Genomic DNA, 13,426 nt, shown 5'->3' on the forward strand with positions numbered 1-13,426 from the left:
TCGGCTCCATATTATTAGAAATAATATTATAATTATGGCACAAATCCAGGTTGTCTCCACTATTGGTGGCACCCTTTCACCCAATCAAATGCCTATATATTAGACCACCTTGTGGCTCATTCAAAATCACATCAAGTGCATCCCATCAAAGGTCAAAAGACTTGTGAAGTAGCCACAGGCTTGAGAGGCCTAGCCGAAGTGGAGAGAAGAAGGCTTTGGTATCTTTTCTCGTGACTCGTCTTGGATGAGAAATAGAAAATAGAACAATTATACAAATGCACAACGAAAGACAGCCAAGAGATAAGAGACACAATATTTGGTCAATGACTAAGGAAAAACCCCACAAGGGGGAAAACCCTTTGCAAATCTTCTTCTATTAGATTGTCTTCAAATGTTCAGCAGAGAGAGTACATCATCCAAGAGTCAAATTCAAGCTTTGACTAGCCAATATCCAAAACCAATATCCAATATCCAATCAATCTTATGTCAAATCAATATACCAATGTCAAAATGATGAGGAAGAGTCAAATCTGGTCAACTGTTAAATTTGCAAAAAGTCAACAACAGTTGATTGCCCTAACTAGTCAATTCAACAGCAGTCAAATCTGCTCCAATTTAATTCCGTCAAAGCCCACTCAATGCGGCCTCTTTTGTTGGTTAAAGATCAATCAAAACTAGTGTGGAAAAAGTCGCCAAAAAGTCGGGATTAAATCCCAAAAATCCAATTTTTTCAACAAAACGATTAAATCGAACGACTTTTTACAGACTTTTTCACTGCCGAAAAAATCGCGATTTAATCAAATTAATCCCAATTTTGTTTAAATAATCTTCGGCAAAATCACATAATCAATCGTTTGTCGACGCGTTTCGAACCAACAAGTGTGGTTCATCGTCAGGACAAGATGAAGATCGAATCAGGCTTAGCTCGATTAAATAGGGTGTGCAGAGACTCCAACGGCTATAGGATAATAGCCGTTGGAGTCTCTGCACACCCTATTTAATCGAGCTAAGCCTGATTCGATCTTCATCTTGTCCTGACGATGAACCACACTTGTTGGTTCGAAACGCGTCGACAAACGATTGATTATGTGATTTTGCCGAAGATTATTTAAACAAGTTATGGATCACAGAAGTCTAAATTCCTTAATAATCCCAATTTTATTGGGAGTCAACCGAAAAAGTCGGCCATCTCTCCCAGTCACAAATAAGAGGCCGAAAAAAAACATATTTGTTTGTTGTTTTTGCTCCCATTCGTCCCTGTGGAGAGAGTAGTTGTTTGCCATTGCCCAAGAGGAGGAGATTTGCTAGTTTTGTGGTGGGGATTTGGAGGTTTGTCCACTGCTCAACATGAGAGATTCAAAGTGTCAAATTGTTGCTGCCAGGTATGTATTTTAATTTCTCTCTATCTTTTTTACACAAATGGCTTCTTAAATCTTTCTATAATTCTATTAGTTTGTTTATATCTTATTTTTGCCTAGAATTTTGAAAGGGAAACATTGTTTAGAATCTAGATTGAAGCAAAACTTCAACTTTCAAGAATAAAATGACAAAAACTCAAACGCTTGTTTACTGAATCTGAGTGTTTTCAAGTGACTAAGAAGAGGCATTTAAAATCTAAAATCAACAATTGCGTTTGTGTTTGCTTCTTATGTGATGGGAAATTTTTAATTTTTTTCAAAAAAAATTGTGCCTAGGTTCAAATTCAAGTTCAAAGTTTAAAACAAAATGCCAAGGCTTTTGGACGCTATGTGGGAATATGGTGAACCTGATACTATACCCGAATCTGGGGGGATCAATAGAATGTATTTGACTTGCAAGTTGTGTGGCAAGCATATGTCAAGAGGTATCAACAGATTAAAATTCCATTTGGGGCAAATTCCGGGGCAAAATGTTGACCTTTGCCCAAATACATCTCCAGAAATCATCCGACGGGCCATTCAATCGTTGATGGATAAAGAGGAGGGAAAAGACACCAGGGCAACACTAAAAATCCAACTTGTAGGGGCCTCAAGAGTGGGGAAAGTGAGAGTGGTAGTGCTTCTTCAACATCACCTTCCACACCCATATGTCCCAACCCCTCAGCTTTCTCATCTTTTTTTGTTCCTAGAACCACACCTGGTGCACAACCTAGCATCAAATCGGCACTTAAAAAAAAGGAAAAGGCAAAAGCTGACAGGTTGGTCAGTAAGTGTCTTCTATGAAGTGATGTTCCTTTCAACATTGCCAACACAAACCCATTCTACCAACCTATGTTTAATGTTGTTGTTGTCGTTGGCCCAGCATACAAAGCCCCCACCTTTGCAGAATTTAGAGGGCCTCTTCTTCAAGATGAAAACACTGATTGCACTTCTAGATTGGAGGAGTTTAGGGCATCATGGGAACACACTGGATGCACAGTCATGTCAGATGGTTGGACTGACCAGAAGGGTAAGACCCTTCTTAACTTCTTGGTTAGTTGTCCCAAGAGGACAATATTTATGAAATTTGTTGATGCATCTGCACACATTAAAGATACACGTTTATTATGTGAGTTGTTGGACCTATTCATTCAAAAATTAGGCCCGAGCAATGTTGTCCAAGTCATAACGGACAATGCTACAAATTATGTTGCAGCTGGCAAGTTGCTTATGCAGAGGTATCCTAACTTGTTTTGGACACCTTGTTCTGCTCATTGCAGTGACTTGATGTTGGAGGATATAGGTAAGGTTCCTATTGTGAGGGATATTGTTGAATCATCCAAGAGCATAACAAAATTTATATATAATCATACATCTGTGCTTAACTTGATGAGAAAAATCACCAAAACCAAAAAGTTGGTGCATCCTGTCGTTACACAATTTGCCGCTACTTTCATATCTCTTCAGTCTCTGTTGAATTCTATGTGGGATGTGAAGAGCATGTTTCTTTCACCGGATTGGCATGCTTTATCTATTAGCCGCAAACCAGAGCGAGAGGGCATATGCAGACTAGTTTAATAGGATCAGAGCTTTTGGGCAGGAGTAGAGGAGGTGTGTGCCATTTCAGAACCTTTAGTAAGGGTTCTTCGGTTGGTTGATGGAGACAAGCCCGCAATGGGCTACTTGTATGAGGCCATGGATAGGGCCAAAGAAGTCATTCGTGCTTATTATGAAGATAAGGGAGACGAGGGGTTAGAGAAACAACAAGTCATATGGAGAGTGATTGATGAGCGATGAAACAATACCCTGCATCACCCCATTCATGCTACAGGTATCTACCTCAACCCGCATTTTCTTACGCCTATGGTTTCAGATTTGACGTCGAGGTGATGGATGGATTCTTCATTTGTGTTGAGAGGATAGTGGCATCTAAGCAAGAACGTGAAGATATTTCTAAAGAAATGGAGGTATATAGGATGGGAGGTGGCACATTTGGTTTTACCATGGCTATTAAGAATAGGACGACCAAAATGCCAGGTAAGCTTCAGTTTGTTTCAAACTTTCAAGTTTAGAATTTCAATGTTTTTTTTTTATGTTTCTCATTTTTCTTTTAACTTGTAAATGCTTGGTGGACAAGCTATGGTGGTAGAGTACCCCATCTCCAAAAGCTTGTCATTCGAGTGCTCAGCCAAACATGCAGTTCCTCTAGGTGTGAGCGCAAATGGAGTGTATTTGAAAAAATACATAGCAAAAAGCGCAACAGGTAAAAAAAATTCAAATTAAATTTTTTGAATGCATTTGATTATTTTTAATATTTAAATTTTCTAAGTACTAATTTGCAATCTATGACCCTAATACAGATTGGAGTCCCAATGCCTCAATGACACAGTGTATGTCTACTACAATCTTCAATTGTGGGTAAGACAACTTCAGAAACCTCCTGATGTGGAAGCCATCTCATTGGACAATATTGATACCATTGTTGCATGGAGGGTCGAGACTGAGAGGCCGACCATGGACTCGATCCCAGATTGGTTAGATGTGGATCCAGAGGAGGTAGCAGTTGCAAGGGAGGGAGAGCTAGAGGTAGAGGAGGAGGAGCAACATCAGGTTCAAGAGGCAAAGATGGATGAGGATAATGAGGAGGAGGTAACACCATCTAGGATGGGCAGCAGTAGCATAGGACAGCGGCCACCTCTTTTATCGACTTCTAGAGGACAACTGACTCCATTTGTATTTCTAGGGGTTGGGCCTTCTTCCTCTAGAGGAAAAGGCAACGCCATTCCCTATTCCGATAAAAGGGCCAGAGGATCTCAATGACTAATTACTTTATGACATGTAGGTGACTCATGATATACATTTATTATATTTTTTGTTGATATTTTGATTCTTGAGGGTTGAGACTCAGACAAGACTCAAGATTTAGGAGTTGATTCACTATTTTGATATGTGATGTAGCACTAGACTTCATATACATATTATATATTAGCTTTCTTTACATGTTTATGTGGAAATGCATTTATTTGATGTTGTGGATACTCTAGATGCTAAAAAAAATAAAAATAAAAATGAATATTTTTGTGTTTTTTAAATTTTGCCTACTTTTTCAAAAAACTCCTAACTTTAACGAGTTCTTCAACTTTTGGACCCTTACCAATTTAATCCTGACTTCAACTTTTTCCACATTGGTCAAAACAACTCTAAAAACTTCAGTCAAACTTGGTCAATGGAGAGAGAAAACGTGCAGCTTTATTCTGCGGCCAACAGCAGTCAAACTCCTCAAAATGCCTCGGTCTTAGTGCCCAAAAAACGGCCTGATGGGATAGGCCTTCTCCAATAAAATCGGAGTCTAAAGGCTCTTTTTTACCCTTGGTCAATGCTAGTCAAACTTCAATTGTAGAAAAGTCAACACAAGTCAAAGTGGTCTAGCCACTTCAGAATTTTGTCCTTCCTTCCTTACTGAATTCGGCCTCCTTAATCAGATCCAAAACCTAAGAAAAACAAGCCAAACCAAATGCCCAATCATCAAAAGTCAAAGATGCCAAAGAGAGAAGTCAAAGATGCCTCCAAATCCTCGCACGTGTGAAGAAGAATAGGTTGGTTTAGACCTGTACAAACAAACCAATGAAGGAGAGAGTAGAAATGATTGTGTTGATGATGTGCAAATGAGGCATGAGGTCACTTGTATTTATATGCAACTTGAGGGGTGCCATCTTGTCCTTGAGAGGTGCCATTTGACCCAAGGTTGACCTTGACAATTTTGTACTTATGGGCTTGACCTCAAAAATCCACTTTCCCTTATTCGAATTGAGTGCTTCAAAAGTCAATTTTGGTCTTGTCGAAAAGAGGAATTTAATGCAATGGTTGGAATTTGTCACTGAGCTGCCAAATTAAAACTCCCTCTCAGCTTGGGAGAAATTCCAACCGAATCATGTGATCGTCATATGTATCTCGTCATCATGTCATGTACATCTCTGCTCATCTCTGCTTATCTCTTCTCATCTCATGTTGAACATTCTTGAATCTAAAGAAGAAGAAATGTTGTAGTGGAGCTCCAGCTACCACCTTGACTGTTAAAATTGGAAACTAGGGTCAAACTCCATGTGGATCACCTTATTTATGGCTTCTGAGATTTTTCCTAGATTCTTTTCATCGAGAGGCATAGGATTGATCTAAAGATCATCTAACTCCGATAAGTATTTATGGAGATATGAATTTATTTTGATTATGGACAAATTGTCAAGGTCGGCCAACAAACTTATGTAGGCTCAGAAGCCCAACAGTCACGTCTATTCAACCTCAACGTTTGCATATAAATACAAGGAGCATTCTCCTCATTTGGACAATTCAATTCACTCATCTTCTCTCTCTCTCTCCTATGCATAAAAGGAGCCTCTCTCTCTCACATGTGTGGCTAAAAGGAAGACGTCCTAGGGCAAGGAAGATGCAGAAAGAATGACGCTAGGGCAGCTGCTCATCTCTTTGACTAGTGTTGACCTTCCAGAAGTGCGGATTGGGTGTGGTTGCCTCTCCTAGGCAGGCCACAGTTTTTGGCACGAAAACCAAGGTGATCTGACCTCTGGTTTGACTGGTGTTGACTGCCCTAGTTTAGGGCTGCAGTTGACTTTAGAAATCTGCAAATTGACTGTACTTTTGGGGCTGTTCAAGGGCTGTTTCTTCACGTTGTTTAAGGACAAGTTGATCGGAAATTGACCAAGCATTTTAGAGGTCAATTTCAGCTAGTTTGACCAAGTTTGACTTTGTTGATCTAGGATTTGTCGCGGCTGATATAAAATTACAGAATTCAGATTTTGTACTATTTCTCCCTACTGAACTATTGAAAATAAGAGAAGATTTCATCAAAGGGGTTTCCCCGCATTAGGGTTTGTCCCTAGCTAGCCGCCACATCGTGTCTCTTGTCTTGGCTTGTTTTCTGTTGATCATTTAATGTTCTATCTGCACTTTACTTAATGTATATGTGATTGTTAATCTGTGGCTAATAAGAAGAAAAATAAGTAAACTACTCTAAGCATAGAACATACCCTAATTTAACATGGTATCAAAGGTGAGGTGAAGACAAAGCCTAAGCAAAAGCAAGAGCAAGAGCAATCACTGAAGAGAAGGTTGGCAAGGCTATCTTAAAGAAATCATGGGGTCCTCAACACACTTCCATGCTGAAAATAAACTTCGTGAGAAGTCTGACTATCACGGATGGAAGATGTCTCTCGATCTAACATTAGAAGAGCAGGAAGTGTTGGACCATGTGAGAGGCGGGATTGTTGAGCCTCCATCAAATGCATCCGCTACTGCTAGGAACAAATGGACCAAGGGAGAAGTCAAAGCAAGGAAGATCATCCAGGACTCTATCGACAAGCGCTTGGTGGCCTATGTTTCCGAGCTGAACACCTCCAAGGAAATCTACGATAGACTGGTGAGTTTATTTAAAGTTAATGATGCAAATCAAGTCTTGTTTCTTAGAAATAAGCTAAAGGAAATTAAGAAGGGCAAAGATGAGAGTATGCAAGCATATTTCTTAAGAATCACCGAGATCAAGAACGATCTCCTATCTATTGGGGAAGTAATTCCTGACAGGGAAATGACACTCACAACTCTTGGAGGACTGCCATCTGAATGGTATATAATCAGAACTACTCTTCTCAACAATAACGTAATTGCTGGATTTGAGGAATTAATGGCTAGATGCATTCAAGAAGAAACGAGGATGGAAGAGCAAGAAATGCCCATACTTAAAGGTCATCCCTCTGCCTTTTCTTCTCATACTAAAAGAAGAAACAATTCCGGGGCTAAATTCAAAGGAAAGGCTAGACCAAAGGGTGGAAGAAAAGGACAATGTTACAATTGCAATAAAACGGGTCACTGTGCAAGGGAGTGCCCTGATAAAAGGGACTCACACCAGGACGATGATCAAAATCCCTCTCAAAGCAATCAAAGGAATGGCAGGGCAAATGGCAGAGGTAAAAGCAGTGTCGGAAATCAAGGAAGAGGACAACCATTCAAGAAGGCAAGAAATTCCACGTATGGATCTAACACTGTTAACAATAAGCAAGATGAATATTATCTACCAGCAGCTCTATCTACTACTGCTCCCCTGGACTCGCTAGGAAATTGGCTTATTGATAGTGGTGCCTCAAGGCACTTCACTGGTTACAAAGAAGCTCTCTATAATCTGACAGAGAAGGAAACCAACCTGGAAATTGTTCTTGGAGATAATTCAAAATATCCCGTGAAAAGCGTAGGAAATGTCACTCTTCAATTGAATCAGGGTACCTGATCTCAAAAAGAACCTGGTGTCCATTTCGGCAATGGAAGACAAAGGCTACAAGGTGGCCTTCAGTGATGGCAAGGTATGTGTATGGAAAAAGAACTTTAAAGATGCTTTTACTCTTGGATTTCGAGTTGATTCATTATATCAAGTCGAAGGAAGTCTGTTGGGTGTCATGTCTTGTAACACATCTCTTCAGTCCGAACTATGGCATCGGAGGTTTGCTCACCTTCATTATAAAGCTCTACCCGATGTAAGAAAAATGGTGACTGGGATGCCCGAGTTCAAATTAGAGCAAGAAGGTGTATGTCCAAGATGTGCAGAAGGAAAGCTCAAAAGGGGACCATTCCCCTCAAGCCAAAGCAAGACCTCTGATATATTACAGTTGGTTCACTCAGACATATCTGGTATGATGCCTGTGAACTCCTTGGGAGGATATTTATATTACCTCACTTTTACAGATGATTATTCTCGCAAGACTTGGATATACTTCTTGAAAAAAAGGATGAAGTGTTCTCCTGGTTTCGGCACTTCAAAGCCTTGATTGAGAATCAAACCGAAAAGAAGATCAAGATCTTAAGGACCGATAATGGGACTGAATATGAATCCAATGAGTTTCATGACTTTTGCAAAGAGGCTGGCATTGAGAGGGAGATTACTATACCATATACTCCTGAGCAAAATGGTGTGGCGGAAAGGAAGAATCGTACAATTGTGGCAGTTGTCTGTGCTATGCTCCATGATCAAAGACTTTTGAAGTTTCTATGGGCTGAAGTTGCAAATATCGTCGTATATGTACAAAACCGATGCCCTCATCAAGCATTAGGTTCCAAGACTCCCGAAGAAATGTTCACCGGTAAGAAACCTGACGTATCTCATTTTAGAATTTTTGGAAGCCCTGTATATTTTCATGTGCCTAAAGAAAAAAGGAATAAATTGGGTGCATCTGGAAAGAAAGGAATCTTCGTGGGCTATAGCGAAAATACTAAGGGCTATAGAATCTATGTAGCTGGTCAAAGGAAGTCGAGATTAGTCATGATGTCACCTTTGACGAAGATATGGCTCTTAGCAAGGTAGACAATCTTCCTACTTTAAGGGGATCTAAAGAAGCTGACACCGGGGAACCGAAGGAAAAGGAAGATGAGACGATGCCCGATGTGGAAGAACCTATGGATCCTATTGATCCTCCTCCGCAAGAGCCTTCCTCTTCTAGGAAGAGGCCTTCATGGCTTAGGAGGACACTTGATGATGCTGAAGGACACATTGCACCCCGAGGAACCTTCCGTGAACGTAAGAAGTCGAACAGGTATCGGGGATACCTGACCATCATGAGCACGATCATCCAAAATGAGCCTTCGTCATTCACAAATGTCATAAAGCATCAAGTATGGAAGGATGCTATGACCGAGGAATATGAGTCCATTATGAAAAACGATGTTTGGGATGTGGTCCCCAGACCCCAGGACAAAGCAATTGTCACTTCAAAATGGCTTTACAAGATAAAACATGCAGTTGAAGGAAGTGCGGAAAAGTATAAGGCTCGTTTTGTCGCTCGTGGCTTCTCCCAGAAAGAAGGTATAGACTATGACGAGATATTTGCACCTGTTGCCCGATATACCACCATCCGCTCGACCATAGCCCTTGCTACTTCACAAGGATGGAACCTACATCAGATGGATGTCAAGACTGCATTCTTACATGGTTCGATCAAAGAGGAGGTCTATCTGGAGCAACCCGAAGGATTTGAGATTTATGATCGAGAATCTCATGTGTGCAGGTTGAAGAAGACCCTCTATGGGCTAAAGCAAGCACCCCAAGCATGGTATGAGAGGATCGATAGCTACTTGATGAAGCTGGGATTCACTAGGAGTGAAGCCAACCCTAACCTTTACTTTAAGGTTATAAATGACAAGCATCTCATACTAGTGCTATATGTTGACGACCTCTTTCTAACAGGTGCAGACCCTCTCATTCACGAATGTAAGAGGGAGATGGCTTCTGCATTCGAGATGAAAGACCTAGGACTTATGCACTATTTCCTAGGACTGGAAGTCTGGCAGAAACCAGGGGATATTTTCCTATCTCAAGGAAAATATGTGGTGAAGATATTGGAGAGATTCGACATGGTGGACTGCAAGCCCGTAACTACCCCAATGGAGCTTGACATCAAGAATTTAAGCGATTGTGTTGTCGGACCCGTTTTACGAAATGCTACCGAGTATCGTCAACTCGTCGGAGCATTAATGTTCTTGGTGAACTCTCGTTCGAATATATGCTTTGCAGTCAACACGTTGAGTCAACATATGGTTGACCCTCACCACTCACATTGGATTGGTGCCAAAAATCTGTTGAGATATCTTTGTGGCACAATCACTCATGGGTTGAGATACACTGCCGAAGATGTGAGACTACTTGGGTATACTGATGTTGATTGGGCAGGCAGTGTGATGCACCAAAAGAGCACTTCCGGGTGTTGTTTCTCTTTGGAATCTGCCTCGATATCCTGGATGAGCAGGAAGCAGAAGTCCGTGGCTTTGAGCACCATCGAGGCAGAGTACATCGCTGCTAGCATGGCCTCCTGTGAGGCAACCTAGTTGCGAAAGCTCTTCAGTGAGCTGTTTGGATTTACATTGGATACCACCGTGATTCTATGTGACAACCAGAGCAGAATCCATTTCTTAGAGAATCCCGTATTTCATGATCGCTCCAAGCATATTGATATCAGGTACCACTATATTCGAGATATGGTGCAGCGAGGAGCAATAAGGCTCCAACATATCTGTACAGATGAACAGGTCGCCGACATTTTGACAAAGCCCCTAAGAAAGGTCAAATTCCTAACTTTCTGAGAACGACTTGGTGTCATTCAGAGACCCTCTTATGAGGGTCGAGTATGATGTATTGAGCTCTGGGAGATCCAAGGGGGCACGGGGTACTTCTTGGAGCGACATGTGACCACAGGGCGACTCACCATCCCCTAGTGGTGCACTATGTACAGGGTAAAGGTTCAACCTTCCCCTGTGACACCCCGTGGTAACTGTGGAACAGGATGATTAGTTCTCCTGTGGGACAAGATGATTCGTTCTCCGTGGCGACTATGGAACAGGATGATTAGTTCTCCTGTAGGCCAGGGTGATTAGTTCTCCGTGGAATCCACTGGACAAGATGATTCGTTCTCCTATGGACGAGATGATTAGTTCTCTTGTCGGGGCATCCTACCCATGCAGTCTAGGACTCATGGGAAGTACCTCTCATCTGATCAATGAGCAGGGAAATGAGGATAGGGACCATAGTAGTACTATCGATGGACGCATCACTGTATCTACTGTACTCCCTATGCTAGGATGACCTCCATTGATCTGAGATCAGTGAGAGTGGTCCACACTTTGAGACTGACTTCGGGTCAGTGGAGGATGGTATGATACATCCTCGATCATTTCTTCTTCTTCATAGTTCGAGCAGAGCAGAGCAGAGTGGGGTCAAACTATACAGGACAGTGCATTTGATGGATGGATAGCGGCAACGGTCTGATGGATTGCAAATGAAGTTCTCCCTAGTTGAGAGGGAGTGTTAAAATTGGCAACTAGGGCCAAACTCCATGTGGATCACCTTATTTATGTCTTCTGATATTTTTCCTAGATTCCTCTCATCGAGAGGTGTAGGATTGATCTAAAGATCATCTGATTCCGATAAGTATTAATGGAGATATGAATTTATTTTGATTATGGACAAATTGTCAAGGTCGGCCAACAAACTTATGTAGGCTCAGAAGCCCAATAGTCACGTCTATTCAACCTCAACGTTTGCATATAAATACAAGGAGCATTCTCCTCATTTGGACAATTCAATTCACTCATCTTCTCTCTCTCTCCTACACATAAAAGGAGCCTCTCTCTCTCTCACACGTGTCACTGAAAGGAAGACGTCCTAGGGCAAGGAAGACACAAAAAGAAGGACGCTAGGGCAGCAAGTCATCTCTTTGACCAGCGTTGACCTTCCAGAAGTGCGGATTGGGTGTGGTTGCCTCTCCTAGGCAGGCTGCAATTTTTGGCACGAAAACCAAGGTGATCTGACCTCTGGTTTGACCGGTGTTGACTGCCCTAGTTTAGGGTTGCAGTTGACTTCAGAAATCTGCAAATTGACTGTACTTTTGGGCTGTTCAAGGGCTGTTTCTTCACGCTGTTCAAGGACAAGTTGACCAGAAATTGACCAAGCATTTTAGAGGTCAATTTCAGCTAGTTTGACCAAGTTTGACTTTGCTGATCTAGGGTTTGTTGTTGCTGATATAAAATTACAGAATTCAGATTTTGTACTATTTCTCTCTGTTCAACTATTGAAGATAAAAGAAGATTTGATCAAAGGGTTTCCCGGCATTGGGGTTTGTTCCTAGCTAGCCGCCACATCTTATGTCTCTTGTCTTGGCTTGTTTTCTGTTGATCATTTAATGTTCTATCTACACTTTACTTAATGTATATGTGATTGCTAATCTGTGGCTAATAAGAAGAAAAATAAGTAAACTACTCTAAGCATAGAACATACCATAATTTAACACTGACTCTATCACCATCGAGGAGACTCTGCTATCACCTGGAATCATCATCATCATCGAGGAGCCATAACTACCAACCAAAAGTAAAGACAATGGGCAAGATCAACCTACCCCAATGCGTAGGGATCACACTTTATCAAAGTCCCTGACAATAGGTGAAATCAACTTACCGGAGGTAAGGATCACACTCTACCCTATTGTCCCTGATCATCCATCTTAACCTTTGTTGTCGCACAGATTGTCACGACAACGCTCAGACCGGGGGCTGTCACCCTGATCCCCGATCTCTCCGTTTAAGCCTGTCTCCCGCGGCTAAGGGGGGTAGACCCTATAGGAAAATGGATGACCAACTGCGAATCAGTTGGTTTGGGAGACACGAAAAGAAACCAGCACAAAATAGATTTTATTAAATTAATAGACCAGTGCCTTATGGAGTTAATGTTTAAATGATTACTTACTAAATGCTGCAGAAATGTAAACCATGTAAAGCAATCATTTAAATTCAAATAACCCGAGCGAAGATTAACTTTTATCAAATGCGAGATAATCAACTTAATGATACTCCAGCAATTAAAATTTCGAAAAAGATATAGTGCGATACACAACCATGTAATTTTAAACGCTAACCAGATATCACATTCATGTAGCTAATCTTCAAAATGATCATTCAAGCATGCTAAATCACATAAAAATAATAAACATTTATTCCACATCAAAATTTTAGCCCCAGAAAAAAAGATAAAACGTGATAAATCCCTGAGCCAAGACTGAAAAATATTTCCAAAATATTTTTATGTTTTCGAATAAAACAAGTCTAGGCTAAATAAATGAAACTTTAAATATAAAGCCTAAACTATAGAACAAAAATAAAAAAAGGCCTAAAACTTTAAAATAACACTAACATCTAAAGGTAAAAATAAAAAAATCGAAATGCTTTTTACGTTTATTTTTTAATTATTTGAAACATGCTTTATATAAACAAAGTCTAACTCTAACCTATATATGAAATAGAACAAATTATATCTCTACGCATATATGAAACAGAACTAAACTATATCTCTGCACATATTACATTTACCATACACAAAAAAAAATTGAAATGGAAATTTCGTTTGTTGTTGCACCTGGACAGTTCAATAGCAGACGGCGGAAGACGCAGGGGCGGAAGATTCACGCTTGTCTTGCTGTTTGCAGGGT

Source organism: Pinus tabuliformis, chromosome 9 (genome assembly GCF_031772625.1).
Source record: "Pinus tabuliformis cultivar Carrire ecotype Pingquan chromosome 9, CPIR1, whole genome shotgun sequence".
NCBI lineage: Eukaryota > Viridiplantae > Streptophyta > Pinopsida > Pinales > Pinaceae > Pinus > Pinus tabuliformis.